The 14046-nt window shown below is 39.5% G+C and overlaps 1 protein-coding gene across 4 annotated transcripts in view; it reads right to left on the bottom strand.

The window, feature by feature from the left end:
• ATP10D (ATPase phospholipid transporting 10D (putative)) overlaps positions 1–7881 on the bottom strand; it is a 77340-nt gene extending 69459 nt beyond the window's left edge. Inside the window, exons 1-2 of one of the 4 annotated variants that reach the window (XM_036332977.1) lie at positions 7700–7881; positions 6687–6799 (exon numbers count right to left, since the gene is read on the bottom strand). The gene's annotated coding sequence lies outside the window, so the exon portion shown is untranslated. Of the gene's footprint in view, positions 1–6680; positions 6911–7348; positions 7672–7699 lie in introns of those variants that run through there. The other 3 variants (XM_036332967.1, XM_036332988.1, XM_036332959.1) reach the window with 3 other exon arrangements.
• Between the last annotated feature and the right edge of the window lie 6165 nt (positions 7882–14046).

Here is a 14046-nt window from a genome sequence, read left to right as displayed (position 1 = left end):
ACATGTTTATGGCAAAATTCAGCTAAAATTTCAGCTTAGCTTTCAGAACAGCAAAAAAAAGTTGAGATAATTGTTGCAGTAAAACATATACTTACATAGGGCATATACATTTCTAGATATCAAAGTAATCTCAAAAACAAGTCTGTTATACTTTTTAAATAACACCTTCATTGCTCTTTACATTAGATAGTTCAAGTTAGTGGGCGGGGAAAAAAAACACTTATTGGTCAGAAGGTTCTCAATTCCTAGATAAGAACCTATTTCAAGATTCTTTCTGCTGATTCCTAATATCTTCAGAACATGACCAATCTACAGTATTCTGAAATGACCATGTTCAACATCATGTGGGCCTGGTAGCATAAACAAAGGTGGCAAATAAAATTACCAGCAATTAATGAGAGACTTAATCTAACTTGATTAAATCCAAAGTATATTAAAAGAAAATAGACCAAGTTGTGTACAGATGCATTATGAAAATATTTTTTTTAAATATATTTTATTGATTTTTTACAGAGAGGAAGGGAGAGAGATAGAGAGCTAGAAACATCGATGAGAGAGAAACATCGATCAGCTGCCTCCTGTACATCTCCCACTGGGGATGTGCCCGCAACCCAGGTACATGCCCTTGACCGGAATCGAACCCAGGACCCTTCAGTCCGCAGGCTGACGCACTGAGCCAAACAGGTTTCGGCATGAAAATATTTTTATGCTGGGACTCTAACTTCACATAGAATTAATTAATTACAACTTCAATGACCACTGTGGGACTCTCTAGCATTCCACACCTCTACAAAGATACTCAGGACCTCTGATAAGAAAACTTGGTTCCCTAGGCAAAACAAACTCTCCACTGAATGTCATGAGGATTCGTATTTCTTTCCTTATCTTCATCTAAAAATATACCCAAGCTGAAAGGATGGAGAAAATGTTCTCTTCTTTTTTCTGATGAAACACTAACAAAAATGTTTAGTTTTATTATGTCTTAAAAGGGAATCTGTTGCCAGGAAGTATGTACTAAAACCAGTCAACACAAATCTTTTAAGTATTAAACTGTATCTTCTCAGACTATTTTTAAAGTTTTGTGTCTCAAGTAAGTGGCTTTTGATGTCAGCTCAGTGATAACACAGAAGTATTTGAAATGGCAGCAGGTGAAGTCAATGGTATTGTCTTTCCTGAAGACATTTTGTTATTACCTACCCTCGGTTGAAATTTTGTAAGTTCGTTTTGCTAACAGAAATGTAATTGTGCTCATCTTCCTCATTCAGAAAGGCCTTAAATGGAACAAAGCAGATTTTAGAGAAATAAATTAAGGAATATTTCATGAAGACCTATCAGCATGAGACCCTAGCAGATGTGATCGACAGGAAATGGAACGGAATAAAGCTTGAATCAGACCCACACTGCTTATTATTCTAGAAAACAGCTGGAGTCAGAAGAGTGAATGTGACTAGAATAAGTTGTATCTGGTGGTTTCCCTTATAAATCAAATGTTCTCACCAGCAAATATAATTCAGAAACAATGACACCTGACATGAAATTACATACAAGAGGTGGTGGAGGCTTTGTGAAAGAGGGGAAAGGTAATATCATCTATGTTCTCTTCATTCTAGGACAAAACTAAAATACATTTATTGTAGACATTTTAGAAACTACAGATTAGTATCATGAGAAAATAGAAATCATATATAATCCCACCACCAATGTTAATAAGTACTATTAACATTATGTTTTTATTGATTTCAGAGAGAGGAAGGGAGAGGGAAAGAAAGATCAATGAGAGAGAAACATCAAACAGCTGCCTCCTGAACGCCACCTACTGGAGATCAAGCCTGCAACCCAGGCATGCGCCCTGATGGGGAATGGGACCATGCCTTCCTGGTTGGTTCATAAGTCGACACTCAACCAACTGAGCCATACCAGCTGGGCAACCATGGGTATATTTCTCAAAGATAGGACATCATTTTGTAACATCATTTTGTGTTTTCATTCCTCATATCATGAACATTTTTTCCATGTTATTAGTCTTCCCAACAACCTCACACATTTTGAATTGCTTTCCATGTTTGTTAATGTGAGGTGTGAAAATAGGGTAACATATTTTTATGCTGAATATTTTCCAATTATTGGGAAATGAACATCTCTCTTCCCGAAACCTTAGAAAAGTCAAAATTGTTTTTCCTTTGTGAAATGCCCATTTAAGTCTGTTTTTCACTAGGGATCATTTTTCATAGGGGTGTTGATCAATCTCTCACTGCTTTCAATATCTTTTGTAAAAGGCATACTGGTGTATAAAATACAGAGCTAAGAGTTGGTCTTTTAATTTTAGTTATAGTATTCCTGGTGATATTTTTCAAAATGGCATTTTTGTGATTATAAAAATAATAGTTGCTATAGAAGATTTGGACATATCAGAAAAAGATTGAAAAATAAAAACCTATAACTTTACTACCTAGAAATCCAAATTTTTTGTACATGATATATCTGTCCATTGATAGAAACAGGAACTTATATGCAAATGGGAAGTGCAACAGTGTTGTTCAACATTTATTAATGTAGGACAATGCCTGATATGTAGTACGAGCTTAATAAATATTTATTGAGCAAATGCTATTTTATATGTATTTATATTTCAAAATTATATTCTATACATTCAGGATTATATAGTATTAAATCTTACTTTTTTCAGTCAATACATTGCAAAAATCTTTCTAAATCACAAAAATTTAAAAAATATTTTGGAAACTAAATTTTATCAATATAGAAATATACTAGTAGTGCTTTAAATTACTTTAAAAGCTTGCTGTTGTGGAATTAATTTTATTTTAAATATTTTTCCATATCACAGATAACACTGTAATAAACATATATATAAATCTTCATATGGAATTCAGATGGCTTCCTTAGGATATATTCCTATACCAAGGATTATGAGTTTTAGTACAGCGTTCCATATTACTACCTCAAATAACGGAATGAATACACTCTTCATTGAGCATCATAAAAGAAGATTCCATTAAGGGTACAATTCTTATGAAACTAGGACCACTTCTTACTCCAATAGCGATACTGGTTTTGTGACAAGTGTTGTTTCTATGATTAAGACAATTTCTGAAATTAAATACACTCATTGAAGATAACAGGAAGGGAACAGTGTTTTCAAGAGAGTATGAGCACAACAAGCCTCTTCTAAGTGTAAGGAAAGCTGCTTAGCTGCTGTAACTATTGACCAGTAATGATGACAGCATCCACCACACACATAATTGTTCCAAGACTTGATAAATCAAGTCTCCTTGTTTCAAGCATTGACAAGCTATTAAATTTATCTTCACCAATGCTTTGAGTTTTAAGAATCCCTAAGTGATCTTGCTTGTAGCGCTTTGATTTTCCTTCATTAAAAAAAAAATACTTCCAACTAGATCAGACAATAAGACATCTAATGAAGACTTGAATATGTGCTCACTTTTTACCTCTTAATTTTTAAAATTGATTCTTAAAAGTACATTTGTCTAACAAGGAGTCATCTCTGTTCTATAATAAATTGTCATCAAATTCTGAGCGTTTCCTTCATTTTACTGGCATCAAAATAAGTGATATCCTATTCAATTTCTATTTAGTTACTAAGTAATTGCATTCAAAGGTATTCAGTTCTTGCTGTGCAAAGGTCAAACATTCTTGACGTCCATCCTGTTTTAGACTGCCTAGATTCCCCATCCTTTTCATACAACTTAACAAATGTTAAAGTAGCAGTTGCAATATTATTTTTTTTAAACTCCCTAAAACTTTTGAATGTTGTTGCTTTCCATTACATGCAGGTATCCTGGGCTTTTTAAAATTTGCATCCCACAACTCATTTTTACAAAAGACCCACATTAGTACCTGCTTTCGCTAACCAAAAGAAATCCGAAAAAGATTTTCATTTTTACGAAAAAAGGCAAAAAGTGAAAATAGTGTTCAGCATGTGTTGGCAGCAATCATTATAGAGGCAGCAGCATGCCCCGCAGCGAGAGTGGCCCGGGCCAAACCCCCTCCCAGGCAACTACATTCGGCATCTCAGCATCAAGCTGCCAGAGCTGTGAACTGTGTCTGTGAACACCTGTGCTGTATCTCGGTTTATTCTGCACATCTATTAGCAATATGTGTCCTAAGGTATCGGAAAAGCCTGAATGCTCATAAGGGTGTTACGTTGAGTGTAAAACGGAACATAATTAAGAGTATTTGGTATGAGTTGGTAGGTTATTTATTTATTTATTTTTTTAAATCTGGGAACACTCAAATTTTTCCCATATAAATTAATGTCAACTGCTTCTTCGCTTTATACCATTTTGGTTTATGATAAGTTTTCATAGGAATGCTCTACTTTCAAGTAATGGGGGAAACCACTACAGTGCTGACCCAAATAAAGAAGCCAGCTCAAAATTGTCAAAAAAAAGAAAGAAAAAAGAAAGAGAGGTGAGTTCAATGAGGAATAGCGGAAAAATTACAATTTGGAACACACATACTGTGGCAAGCTACAGGCAAATGCACAGAGGGTTTGGGGTAGGCTGCTTTATGGGCAGGGAACAGGAAGTGCGAGAGTTTAGAGTCTGTTAAAATGAAATCAAACAGAGACCAGCTTCGAAAATCCCTCAAGCAGACAAAACCAATCCAGTCACACAAATAAAGCTCAATTTAGGCCAATTTGGTGAGACCAGCTCGGCCTGGGTTGGTCTTGTTCACATTTCTGGAAACAGGTTTATAAGCCTATGGTTTATGAGAACTGTCAAGGTTGATATAAGGCTACCTGATTAGCACCCGAATATTTAAGAAAATGCCACACGATCAGTTTCCTGTAAACCAGGCATTTATAGAAAATCATCTATCAGTCCTTTAGTTTTGTTTTTCTGGGGGCACATGCCTGAGTCCACTCTATATCCTCTAGCTCACTTTAGATTGGAATTCTTTCACACAGTATAATCTCATTTTGATAAAAACAAATTATCCTCATGCAGGTATGCAATATGTATTTGTAATGAGAACAGGAAAGAGTCCAGAAATATAAGACATTACTTTTCACAGTAGATTGTTGTGGGAGTTCACACTGGAGCAGTGAGTGAGTTTAATCTGTTGCAATGATTATGTGTTACACGTTTGCTCTTAAAAAGCCAACAAAGGGCCGGCCAGAGGGGCTCAGTGGGTAAGCATCAATCCTTGAACCAGGAGGTCACAGGTGGATTCCCTGACAGGTTACATGACGGGTTGTTGGCTCAATCCCCAGTGGGGGGCATGCAGGAGGCAGCTGATCAATGATTCTCTCACATCACTGATGTTTCTCTCTCTCTCCCTCTCCCTTCCTCTCTGAAATAAAAAATTTATATGTAATATATATATATATATATGTGTATGCGTATATATATATATATATATATACACACATATATATATATATATACACATATATATATATATTAAGCCAACAAAGATTTTTAAAATATATTTTTATTGATTTCAGAAAAGAAAAGAGAGGGAGAGAGAGATGGAAACATCAATGATGTGAGAGAATCATCGAATCGGCTGCCTCCTGCAAGCCCCGCACTGGGGACCAAGCCCACAACCCGGGCATGTGCCCTTGACAAGAATCGAACTTGGGACCCTTCAGTCTGCAGGCCAACACTCTATCCACTCAGCCAAACTGGCTAGGGCAAAGATTTTTTTAAATGATGTTTATCTTCACAGAAATGTGACCTAGCCCAACTTAAAAATAATTATCTACTCTGGAGTTACTTTTCTGATACAGAATATAATACATGTTGGTGGATAAGGAGCCAATCCTTGTGGGTCCATCTTTCAAGGTTGATTTTAGTCAAAGGCTTGCTCTCAGACTATAGGGTTGTTTTTTCTCCTTGCAAAGAACTAGGTGAAAAGAAGCAAGAAGAAACTTAGCTCTTATTTAGATAACTTTCTAAATGCCTGTGTTAACATGCCCTTATGAGTAAGACTAGTTTGAATGCATCCTTCCTAAAGGCACAGGGAGGTTAACCCTCCACACTGGAGTGTGTCACTAACCAGCCAGCTGTCTCACTGCTGCGCACAGTCGAGTGTGTCTATGTGTTTTATAATGTCAAACGAAGGATGCCCCAAACAACTATTAAGTTCTGCAAAGTTAGTGCTGGCTGGGAAGAGCACCAACTTTTTTCTGCAGCTCTCCCTTGAAAACTACTTCTGGGCAAGCTCCAAAACAAACACCGTTTTCCCCCTTAAGGAATCGACCCGGGGTTTTTCCAACGCCCCATCCTCTTCATTACCTCTGAGACTGAGCCAACATTGCCTTAAACGCCTCCATTTCAAAATGAGATGACAAAGGTAGGTGTGTAAGTGAGTGGGGGGCGCGCAAGCATAATTTGCCTTTCCACAAAACCCAGCATTCAGAAAAGATAAAATAATTCCTCTTTCGAAATCAAGGGACTGAAAAGGGTGTGTTTTTTCTTTTTAAAAATACACACACATAAAAAAAACACACAAAAAAACAAAAAACAGTTCGACAGCCCTAACGTCTAGTTTTGAGGCAGTTCATCAAACCAGAACACAGTCACGGAGGGGAGAGGGAGAGCAGGAAGGGAAGAGAGAGACAGAGAAGAAAGAGAGAAGGGAAGACGGTGGGGATGAAACGGAAGGCAGGGAGCCGCCAAGGGGTTCGCTCTCACCCTTACCGAGTCCTCCCCGGCACACATCACAGCGCGACGATCCCGAGCCCCAAGAAGCTAGAGAGGAGCCAGGCACAGATCCGGAGAGCGGAGACGGGCGGTGCTTCCACGCCAGCCATCTGCCTCGGGGATTAAAAAAAATAAAGTAAAAAAAATCACTTCGCAGACAGCTCCCAACCTCAGCTGCGGGAGCTGGAGCCCAGCCGGCAGACCGGCCGCCTCCTCTTCCCTTTCCCGCCCCGCCCCCGCCGGCTCGGGAGCCGCTGGGACCCCAGCCAATCGCCCGCCGCCCGCCGCCCGTGACGCCGGGGGCGGGGCCTGCAGCTGGCCGCCCGGGCTCCAGGTGTGGGACCAGCCGCCCGTTTCCCAGCAGAAGCCCCGGCGGCCCCGGCCTCCCCTCGCAGTACAGATGGGCTGCGGTTGACGGTCGGGCTCATTCTTGTTTTGCTGAAACCCTGTGTAACCAGTCACCCATTTACCAAGGCATGCAACCCGTGGCAATTATTTTTTGGAGCGTAAAGGAATAAAATCTAAACGTTGAATGCTATTGTTTTAGAACTAGAAAAGAAACTGAGAAAAATAGCTCAGTTCTGATTTAGTCTTTTTTTTTCTACTCCCTGACATTGATTCCCTCCCTCATTAAATAGAATGTGGCTTTATCCACTCACCTGCCAGACTCCGTTAGCTTAAAACTCACACCTTCAAAAAAAAAAGTTGGTTTTGTTGTTGTTGTTTTTACTCCTAAATTCCAACAACCTGCCTGGTTTCTCAAAACTTCTGACCAACTAAGTGCTTTGAGAAAGGGGAAGGGCATTGGTTGAAGGCAGAACCAATGGTGGCAATAATGCAGGCCGAAACCTAATGGTCACTGGCTGCCAATTGTTTGGTCTCCCAGAAACAAAATTAAAAGCGGAGCAAAAGCCTCCATAATTCTCCTGTTTGGTGCCTCTATCTTCCGGTTTCTCAAATGCGGAGCGAGAGTGAAGAAGACGAAATGACCATCCACATGTTTGGCTCACCAAGACGGACACATGGAGCTGCCTGCAAACTCTCCCCGACCAGCCCCGGGAGGCTGAACAAGCTCCTTCAGCGGTGAGGTGCCTCTCCCAGGCAGGGAGAAACCAGTTCTGGGTGTGGCTTCCTGCGATGGGCCACTGGGAACCCTCTGCAGGCAAGGGCACATCTCTGGAGTTTAGTCAGCTCAGGGAATGAACCAGCCCAGCAGAGCCCACGGTTACTTAGGTGGCCTCTGAAATTCCTGGCCCTGGTGACACGTTTTGCAGTCATGGGACTGTTCCTAACATGATTTAAGAGAAAAATGTCCTATCAAGCCAGTCTTCTTGAGGAGCCTTGAAGTGGGCGTCCCAGAGTCTCCCCAATCAGCACTGAGGCTGTCCTCCTAGGGGTGGGCCTTCCCGGGAGGAAGAACCATTCCGCAGACCGCCGGCACTTCCAGCCGGTTTGGATTGCTTAAATCAGTGGTTTTAACAAGCTACACATCAGAGTCAACTGGGGAGCTTGATGCCAAGGCCCCACCCAGGCCAATTAAACTGGAATCTCAGGGGGGTGGGGTTCTGGCAATTTCCTTTTTTCTTTTTTTACGCTCCCCAAGTGATTCTAATCTGTAGCATGCGTTGAATCACTGCTTAAGAGGTAAATTGTCTTAAAGCAGTGGTTCTCAACCTTGGCTGCACATTAGAATCACCTGGGAATCTTTAAAATCCTGATTTCTGGGCCCCATCCTCCGGAAATTCTGTTTCTTTGTTACTAATGTTGTGGCCTCACCCCATAACAAAGAAACAGAATTTCCGGAGGATGAGGCCCAGAAATCAGGATTTGAAAAAGATTCCCAGGTGATTCTAATGCGTAGCCAAGGATGAGAACCACTGTCTTAGAGGAACATCTACATTATATTTAAGTAAAACCAAAAATGCACTAGCAGATTATGTGAAACATTTTGAAATCCAACTTATCCTTATATATATTTGTATATTTTAATATGAATGAAGAAAATATGTGGTAAGATACACATCAAAATTGCTTAGTTAGTGTGGAAGCGTGAAAGTGTGAAGGGATATTACTAGCGTCCTATTTGTGTCTGTATCATTTGACTGAACAAAAGGAGTATGTATCCCACGTATGATTTAAATATACCTAATCAAGTTTTAAAAATGAATGCTCTGAATGTCACTGAAAGTAAGCACTATGAAAGTGGGCTTCAGTTTGTTCCTTTTTGCAAATGTTTCTTGAATATCTAACTTTTTTTTTTAAGGGTCACTTCTATTTTCTAACAAAATAAATAAATAAATCCATAAAATCTTTGATTAACACATTAGCTACCAAAATGTAAGTATTAATCCATGCAATCATTGCCAAATTTTTGCAGTTACTTTCTTATAATTTCAGAAATATATTCAATTTTTCATGTACTATCTTCTCATGAAATTTTTAAAAAACTAATATTCAAACTATATCGTATAGATATAAGGAAATTTCATCTTTTCCAAGTGAAAAATTATTTGTAATTAATATCTCAATACTAATAGCTTTATAATTAGTTGCCAGTAGGAAACATGTAACATAGTAGTCAAATATTTAGTTTGATCTGGCTTTAAATCTTAGCTCTGCAAAAGTGTAGATATATGATCTTTGGTACCATCTCTAAGCCCCAGGAATAAGGTGAATCTAATAATGTCTACTTCAGTGTTATTAAAATTACATTAAGCCATGCAGCTAAATTGCTCATGAATGTGTAAAGCAAGTAACAGGTGCTTGATAAGTGATAGTTATCAATTTACTGACTTCTATTTTTTCCTCTCTTTTCTAAAACATACTAAGATAATTAACATGGCAGCAGTGAACTAAAAATTTATTAGAAAACAATTTCATAAAGCAGTAAGCATAATTATCCCTATGACCAATGATACTGCTTATCTAGTGATGAAGAAACATTCTTTCAGGCCACTGCTTCCACATGTAACACATAAAACAATGTTTTGTTTGTTTGCCTCAAAATATTTGACATATACCACTGTTTCCTAAACACTGATATTTTCTAAACACAAGCTGGGTTTTCATGGTTCATAATCAACCATTTTTTCCCCTCTGTATTTATCTTATTGACTTAAGCACAGATGAGGTTATTTCCCAAGATCAGCTTTCTGGTTAACTTTGGACCAAAAAAAGGAAGTAAATGCCTCAAGCAATAAAGGCTTATTACTTATAGATGAACCCTGATTTTAATAGCATCATCACTGCATTTTTTTTCCTCTTTTTTTTCTTGCCTTCATATTTACTGAGCAGTAATAAAACATTTGTATGTCAGGCACTGTTCTTAGTAGTTTACAATTCTTCCCTCATTTCATCCTCTTATCAGAGTAAGGAGTTCTATTTCTCTCTGAAGTTCATATCTTTGGCTACTAGCTCTTGGCCAGGGCGTTATGTTATCAATTATGGCCTCTTTTTTTAAATCACCACTTTGTTGCTTTTCACTGGATTATTCCTCTCAGCCTACACACATTTAATTTAGAGATGACTATATATGTTTTATATACCAACAAGAACAAAGGATAAGAAGAAGAGAGGAACAAAGGAAGGGAGAGAGAGAAAGAAGGAATTTTAGGAAAAGAGGAGAGGAAAAACAAACCTCTCTCTTGATCTCAGTCTTGGTCAATCTCTGGTTTTCTCTTTCTCCCTGCCACATTCCCAACATTTACTAGAACTGTCTGAACGTTTACTAACTCCTTAAGCCTCTGCGGCCTGGTTTCCTACCTTTTCTCCCCTGAAATCTATCAAAGGTCACAATTCCAGCTGTCAGATTTGCTTCTCTCCCATTGCCCATGGTCACAACTGACTTTCATGACCCTTCCCTACACCTGGAGCTCCTCATTGAAGAGTTGCTGGTGTTCTTCCTGATTTTTTCTTTTTTTAAAGACTCCTGGCTCATCTGCTTTTTTGTTTACCTCAGACACAGGTGGTCTTTCCAAGGACTGAGGTAATCTTATTTATTATCCTGGATTTAGTTTTGGTCTCTTGGCTCAAGATTTCCAAATTCCTTTCTGCCCTCTGCTGAGCTTCAGGTGGGCATTTCCAATGCCCGGGAAGCACCTCCTCCTGCTGGCACTGTCATCTTGGTACCTCCAGAGCAATGTGCCCTTCTTTCTATGCCTGTTCCTTCCATTTCTTCTTCCCATTTCCCTGTCAGTCATGTGTAGGCAGGTCTGGAAAACTAGTGGGGCCCTCTACCAGAAGCTAATTAGCATGGGAGACCCAAGAACCTCTTGGGACTTAGGCATTCAAAAACAAAACAAAAACAGGCCGAGTTGATTGGCCCAGTGAAACATCTTACTCCTTGTAGGGGTTGGATGATTCTAAGTGAACATGGTATCTTCCCCTTAGAATTATCTTTGATCCTTTCCCTTAACATATCACCACAGAACCTCAATACCAGCTTGCAAAGTGCTAATAGAATAAATTTTTACAGTGGAGGTATGAATCAGGCATATGGGCATATACAAGAGAGGGAATTAATCCTCCTAATGGTACAGGGGAACTAGCAAGTTTTAGATAGGATTTGTCATTTGAGTGGGCCTTATGACATGACTAGGAATGCCCTGATGGGGAAATAAGGAAATAAAGAAAAGGCCTCTAGCAAAATGCAAAACAACAAACAGATACGAGGAAAAATACAAACACATTGGAGTATATGGCACCTTTGAGAATGTGTTAGTTTTTATGTGACCAGTGCACATCAGAGAAGGAGAGAAAGAAAATTGGGAGTCCACTGTGAAGGTTTTTGAGAAGAAGGACAGTTGTATGAACCCAGAAGCCCAGGGTAGGACAGACACTGCAGAATGAGAATGATGAAATGACGGCCTGAAACGAGGAAGTAGTATGGAAAGGAAGGCATGCATTCCAGAGTCTTTGCAAGGTCAGATCTTCCCTGTTTTGATAAAAACAGAACTGCACCCAACAATAGAGGTTGTGTAGCCTGCAGGAATGTTACTGCCCTGCAGTGATGGGGTCATCAGGGAGGCCTGAGCTCCTCAGAAGAGCCCAAACTGGGCAGGCTGACTGGCAGAATCCTAGCTGCTGCATTTTTGGTCTGACAGGTGATACAGGACTTAAAACGGCGATAGGAAGTGACATTCATTCATTGAGCCTAGTGCAAGTTTCCATGCTGAATGTAGTGATATTCGTGCCATCTACTGGGTCAAGTGCCAATTCTCTTCCTTGAGTGATTTTGCTGATCAAGTGTCTCTATTACCAGGAAAAAAAAACACAATAGAAAAGTCAATATGACCAGGGAGGGGCACTCAGTGGAACTCAAAAGTTCAGAGGATGTTCTATTATTTCTTAAGCTCAATAGTGGTGTATTAGTCAGGATTCTCCAAAGAAATGGAACCTAAAATATGTATAGAAATATACAGAGAGAGAAAGATGGAGAGATTTTTAGGAATTGGTCAAAACAATTGTAGAGATTGGCAAATCCAAAATCCGCAGGCTGAGCGGGCAGGCTGAGACCCAGGGAAGAGCTGGTGCAGCAGTTTGAGTCCACCGGCAGCCCGCTGCCAGAATCCGCCCTCTTTTGAAGGTCAGTCTTTTTCTATCAAGGCTGTCGACCAATTGGGTGAAGCCCACCCGTATTGTGGAAGTTAATCTGCTTTACTCAGAGTCAGCCAATTTAAAGTTAATCGCATCTAAAAAAGTACCTTCCCAGAAGGATAATGTTCAACCAAACATCTGGCTACTGTGACCTACCAAGCTGACAAATAAAATTAACCATCACAGGTGGGTAGATGGGTGGCCTTTAAACTGTTAACATACATTAAACATTAAAACACAGTCAGTATCTTCCTTTCTGCTGGAGATTGAGATTATAATGTGGAATACAAGCTCCCAAGGTTGGCCAAGACAGTTGTGAAAGTCCCCATGAGCAAATAATAAAATAGACTTTAAAAAAAAAAAAAAAAAGATACTCCAAACCAGGGCCCTTGGAATGCAAGGGAGTCAAATATGTCAACAAGCACCTCCACAACAGAAGGCTAGGACAGGCAGGTCTTTCCTGCTCTCACTTGCTTGGTCCTGGCCCACGTTATCATCTCCAATCAATAAGCTCCCAATTGCAAGTTCCGGGCATTTGCTGAAGTGTTTGTTGAAACCTGAAGGGGAGAATCAGAAAATATCCTAGCAATTGCCGTCCTGGATCAGACAAGCAGAATGGAGAGGCAGAAAAGCGAGCTGGCTAGACCCCAAGTGGCTGATTCCCTTGCTGTGCCTAAAACTACTTCTGTTGACACATGCTGGCACTGACTATTCCTCTGAAAACTGTTATTGCTCAAGTCTACCCAGGGCATAATGTTTCATGTTTAGCCTAATTTGGACCATATGTCATCCAGGAGAGACACATGTACTAAATGCACAGTGAGTATAGAGCAAGACAAACATTTATTTTTCTATTTAACCAAAATATGTTTCTTAACATTCATGTGCTTGTTGATGTCCCATAAATCAGATTTTAGTTCACAGGCACTAGAGAAGTTCATCATTAAAGGAGCCTGGTAATGAATCCTTTTATGATGTTAAATTTTGTTATGTCTCTTTTCTTAAAAGAGGGCACTACTTATGTGCAGTGTGCTTCATGGGCCTGCTAAGTTCTGAGTGGTCCTTCACCTGGTCCCCTGGTAGGTTACTAGGGTTTGCATAAGATCCATTTGCTGTCATTGATATAGGGCTCTTATAAGAATTCTTAAAAATGTTATGTGTGTATGCATTCCATTAAATCAGCTCTTACAGATTCTAAGAGGTTTTATGTTATCCTTTTATACAGTCTAAATTTGCCTAGTTTAATTTATACTAACATTTCTTTGATTTTTAAAAAAATAATCTTTCTTTGCACATAGATTAGAATAAAATAGATTGAACAAAAATGAATTTACAAAAGTGTCTGTGTTTTATCTGTGGATTTAAAAAAACTTACCATCTAGAGCAGGCAGGGGTGGGGAACTTTTTGCTGCCAAGGGCCATGTGGATATCCATACCATCATTCGTGGGCCATATAAAATTATCATCCTAAAAATTAGCCTGTTATCTTGGTCAAACAGTTAATTAACTTAGCCCTAATGCCTTGGCAAGGCCAGACCAAATGATTTCACGGGCTTCATATGGCCAACGGGCTGGACGTCCCCCTGATCTAGAGCATACGTTATGACTTCCACTCATCTTTCTCCTTATGTAGCAGCATGTCAATTGGATAACTCTGCTGTACCATAGAAGAGAGTCAGACACGACTGTCTTTACTGAACTGTGTTCTGATGACTTTGATGCTATGGTCAGAGTCTGCGTCGGACTTGACCACTGTGGCTTT

This window comes from Myotis myotis, unplaced genomic scaffold (genome assembly GCF_014108235.1).
Source record: "Myotis myotis isolate mMyoMyo1 unplaced genomic scaffold, mMyoMyo1.p scaffold_m19_p_1, whole genome shotgun sequence".
Taxonomy (NCBI): Eukaryota; Metazoa; Chordata; class Mammalia; order Chiroptera; family Vespertilionidae; genus Myotis; species Myotis myotis.
The sequence above is the reverse complement of the archived record's forward strand: the minus strand, read 5'-3'. Positions and strand labels throughout refer to the sequence as shown.